The sequence below is a fragment of the Procambarus clarkii genome, chromosome 23 (assembly GCF_040958095.1).
Source record: "Procambarus clarkii isolate CNS0578487 chromosome 23, FALCON_Pclarkii_2.0, whole genome shotgun sequence".
Lineage (NCBI taxonomy): Eukaryota > Metazoa > Arthropoda > Malacostraca > Decapoda > Cambaridae > Procambarus > Procambarus clarkii.
In genome coordinates, this window is record NC_091172.1 from 9,100,159 (window position 1) to 9,105,385 (window position 5,227).

The window sequence follows — 5,227 nt, forward strand, 5'->3', positions numbered from 1 at the left end:
TTTTGAAACTTTTATTGATATATTTAGAATGTGTCCCTGGAAATTTAGCTTGTGGTCAATGAGAACGCCAAGGAATTTGCCATCTACTTTGTTACTAATTTGGATGTTGTTTATTCTTAGATTAATTTAATCTGAGGATTTATTTCCAAACAAAATATAAAAAGTTTTGTCAATGTTAAGGGTGAGTTTGTTGGCAGTTAGCCAAAGATGGACTTTATTTAGCTCAGTATTTACTGTGGCATTTATAGCAAGGGGGTCAGGACTGGAGTAAATGAAGGTCGTGTCGTCAGCAAATAGAATTGGTTTGAGGTGTTGAGAGGCATTTGGAAGGTCATTAATGTAGATGAGAAAGAGGAGAGAGCCAAGTATGCTGCCCTGTGGAACACCAGTGTTGATGGGTAGGGTGGGAGAAATGGAATTATTAACAGAAGCATACTGCAGCCTGTCAGTAAGGTAAGACTGAAGATATTGGAGAGAGTGACCTCTGACTCCATAATGATCTAATTTAAGAAGAAGGTTTTGGTGGTTGACAGTGTCAAAAGCCTTACTAAAAGATAAAAACTAAGCACTACCTAATAAATTCCCTGTAACCTACCTTACCCCTATATTGTCAACCCATGTCGGTTTTTTTTAAACAACGCTGTTTGTCGACCTAATTGTATTTGTGCTGCTTTTTCTGCCATGTTCCCCCCTTTTTTATTTTTATTTTTAATTGTTCTCAACACATTTTATACTTTAATCTCAATTAGTATTAAGTTTTAGTCTTTAATGTTTTTCCTGCCCGAAACGCTTTGCGTAATAGTGGCTTTAGGCATTGTATGTACTAGCTCTATCTATAAATCTATCAATTTTTGTAAAACCTCTTGTATGTATGTACCTTACCTGAATAAACATTTATTTATTTATTACGCAGGTCCACAAATAACCCAACAGGGAACTCATTTTTATCAAGAGCTGTATGTATCTAGTTAATCATACTAATTAGTGCATCGGTAGTGCTTTTTTGGGTCTGAAGCCATATTGACAAGAGCAAAGTATATTGTGTTTGGCTAGATAAGAGTAAAGCTGCTTGTAGATTAGTTTTTCAAATATTTTTGACAAGGTTGGCAGAATTGATATAGGTCTGAAATTGTTGACAGCAGTGAGATCACCACATTTGTGGACTGGGGTTACTCTCGCTTTTTTTTTTAGAATATCCACAAAGGTTTGGAGTTCAAGTGATTTGTTGTAGAGCAATACAATAGCAGGGGCTAAAGATCTGGAGACTTTTTTGTAAATTAGAGTTGGTATCTCAGCAAGGGCACTAGACTGTGTTTTAAGGGGAAAGGATTATCTCATTAACATCAGTGGAATTGGCGGGAGTTAGGTACAGAGACTCTGGATAGTTACCTGTAAGGTAGTCCTTAACATTAGTTAGGGAGGATGGAATATCATTAGCAAGGGATGTTCCAATGGATGAGAAGAACTTATTGAATTCAATAGCAGTGTCAGAGGCTGAGAGCACACCATTGTCACTGGATAGGAGTATTTGTTTTTTATTCAAAAATTTTTTTATCCCAATATTTGGGAAATAGTGCTCAATGTTTTCTTACTGTTGCACTTAATTTGGGTAAATTTATTTTCGTAGTATTTTATTTTGGCTCTCCTAATATTTTTAGACAGCATTGATGAGTAAATCTTTGAAAATTCTCTGGAGACGAGTCCTAACTTATACTTCTTCTCGAGGTCATGTTTTTTATTAATAGATTTAAGTATACCCTTTGTAAGCCATGGATTGTTTAATCTTTTAGTTTTGTCTTGTTTAGTTAGCATAGGACAGTAGATGTTATAGAGGCTCAGAGTCTTCTGAAGAAAAGTTTACACTGCAAGGTTGATGGTCACTAAGTTACCCAATTCAGTCCCCCAGTTGATATTAGCAGCAGCAGCAGCAGCAGCAGCAGCAGCAGCAGCAGCAGCAGCAGCAGCAGCAGCAGCAGCAGCAGCAGCAGCAGCAGCAGCAATAAAATTGCTTATAGAAGTTTCATTGTGCAGCCTTAAGCTTATCTTCATTGTATCTAGAGGTGATTTATTAATGTTGGTTAGAAGAAATGTGGGGTAATGGTCTGTGGTCTATCAATGATTATTCCTGAAGTAAGTGGAGAGGTTATGTTAGTCCAGATGTGGTCACGAGCAGAGGCAGTCGCATCAGTGATTCTAGTAGGCTTAGTGATTAAGGGTATGAGGAAGCAGGGACTCATACAGTTGAGAAAACTAGTAGCAAGGAGGGTTATCAGGCTCGTAGAGGTTAATATTAAAGTCCCCCGAAATTATTAGATGGTTTTTGTTCAGTCTGCTAGTTTTATATGTCTAAGGTTAGAATTGAATTCAGACACATCAATGTTAGGAATTCTGTAGACTGCTCCTACAGTCAGGACAGTCTCGGCACCCTTGACTCTGAAACTGGCAAAGATATACTTCCCACAGGAGTCTCTAGTTCTGCCAAGTCTCTAGTCGGACCTCCCAAATCTTTTAACTACCAAGTACCCATTCACTGCTGGGTGAACAGAGGCTACAGTTAAGGATTGGAGCCCAGTCAATCCTCTCCGGCCAGGATACGAACCTAGGCCAAAGCACTCATGGAGCGCCAGGTGAGTGCTCTACCACTGCGCGGCCCATTCTCCAAAGAAAGACCCAAAAGTGATTCCATGTACCTGACAAACCCCCTGTTTATGAACGAAAAACTGTTAACACACGACTTACAACTGATGATGTTCGAACACTTCCGAAACAAGTGCTTCACTGACGAAGTTTGTTTGAACCACAATGCTATAAATGCTTCACCCACGTACTACAAATACAAATAATCGCCAACAGAACCTAAACACCTAACCTAACCTATGGCTATACAATGCACTACACACAGAAATCATAATATCTATGCCTATATATGCTGTTATGACCCCATGTAGCCGGGGTGGAAAGAGAGTCTACCTTAGGAGAGTTATTCTGCCTTCCGGACCTGATTGAGAGGTCAGAGGAAAAATGTATATATTAAATATATAATAAACGTCAGTGAATAATTTAAAAATATGAGCAGCGGATGAGCATTTAAATAAGTGACATGAAATGAGATGTCGATACTTTGGAGATATGACGTGACGCTAGTAGGACGTCGTGACCTCACTCGAGCTACAGCAGTCTTCAGAGATGGATGTACTTTGTTGATTTCCTGGAAGGAGGTAGAATATAGTTCCCTATGTCAGTGCTGGAGTGAAGGTTACTTGTTTGCAAGTGTGAGGAAGCCGTTGGGGACTTAGTACATCATTTCTCTGTGAGTTTGATAATTAGAGGCTGCCTGGAAGTGTATGTCAGTCGCGCCTTTGTGGAACTCTAATTGTGTTGCTTCTTCAAGAGGAAGGAAGCAAGCAGGCGTTTCTGCTGTGGAGCCTGCTGGACGACTCCGTGTACTCAAGTCAGGAGCAGAAGAGCTGTAAGGCAGTCTTAAAGAAGCTTGGTTGACCGTCTTAGAGGACGCCATCCTGGAGGGCCGGAGTTGAATACCCTCGAGCTACGAATTCTGCCGCAGTGCAAGGTGAGAGGTTGATGTTTGTTTTACAGTTGGGGGTATATGAATATTTTTGTACCCTGTATTTCAGCCCAAAGCAGTGAAGGATGCAGAAGGTTGTCAGTTGAGGAATGGGCAGCAACCTAGTACCGATATAGGATGAAGACTTAGGGGAATATTGGAGTGTTATCAGTAGGTAGCAGCCTAAGGAGTTCTATAGTAATATCGCTATTCTTGTATATATATATATATATATATATATATATATATATATATATATATATATATATATATATATATATATATATATATATATATATTCGCACATATATATATATATATATATATATATATATATATATATGTGCGAATAAGCCTGAATGGGCCCCAGGACTATATGCGACTGAAAACTCACACCCCAGAAGTGACTCGAACCCATACTCCCAGGAGCAACGCAAATGGTAACTACAGGACGCCTTAATCCGCTTGACCATCACGACCGGACATAAGGAAGTGATAGCCGAAGCTATTTGAGCCACTTCCCCGCCGGCACTCGGATAGTAATCTTGGGCATAGCATTTTATCAAATCACCTCATTCTTTGGGGCACACGTGAGGAACACAAATGCGAATAAGCCTGAATGGGCCCCAGGACTATATGTGACTGAAAACTCACACCCCAGAAGTGACTCGAACCCATACTCCCAGGAGCAACGCAATTGGTAACTACAGGACGCCTTAATCCGCTTGACCATCATGACCGGACATAAGGAAGTGATAGCCGAAGCTATTTGAGCCACTTCCCCGCCGGCACTCGGATAGTAATCTTGGGCATAGCATTTTATCGAATCACCTCATTCTTTGGGGCACACGTGAGGAACACAAATACGAATAAGCCTGAATGGGCCCCAGGACTATATGCGACTGAAAACTCACACCCCAGAAGTGACTCGAACCCATACTCCCAGGAGCAACGCAACTGGTAACTACAGGACGCCTTAATCCGCTTGACCATCACGACCGGACATAAGGAAGTGATAGCCGAAGCTATTTGAGCCACTTCCCCGCCGGCACTCGGATAGTAATCTTGGGCATAGCATTTTATCAAATCACCTCATTCTTTGGGGCACACGTGAGGAACACAAAATTATAAAATGCTATGCCCAAGATTACTATCCGAGTGCCGCTCTATAGTGGCTCTAGAGCGGGTGTGTACTCATGACAACTAGGCAGTGTGAGCCGCACCCCTGAATAATGGTGACTCTGAACCCCTCTCCCAGAACCAGACGCTTACCTGGGTGATCTCCCAAATAATTTCATGCACTCCAGTGTCCCTTGCTGGTCGACCGACGGTAGCGGGAGTGTGGCTGCCGAGGTCGGCTGTTGGTTCTATCAGGGAGTGGTTGGGGGAGTGTGTCTGTTTGACGGTAAGCCAGCATCAGGTTGGTTCACATAACCAAGTTTCATTGTATAACTCCCCCCCCCCCTGATAATGCACAATATTATAATATATTATAATATTAACTTATATTTGAGAAAATTCCCATTTTCAATGAACCGCATGTTAAAATGTATGAATGCGTCTGTGGGGTCGACCGCTGGATGTAATGAACTTGATTCGAGGACAGTTTGACGTATAAGTGACTTGAGTTGGAAATAAATAAATGACGTTTCGCATGGTCTA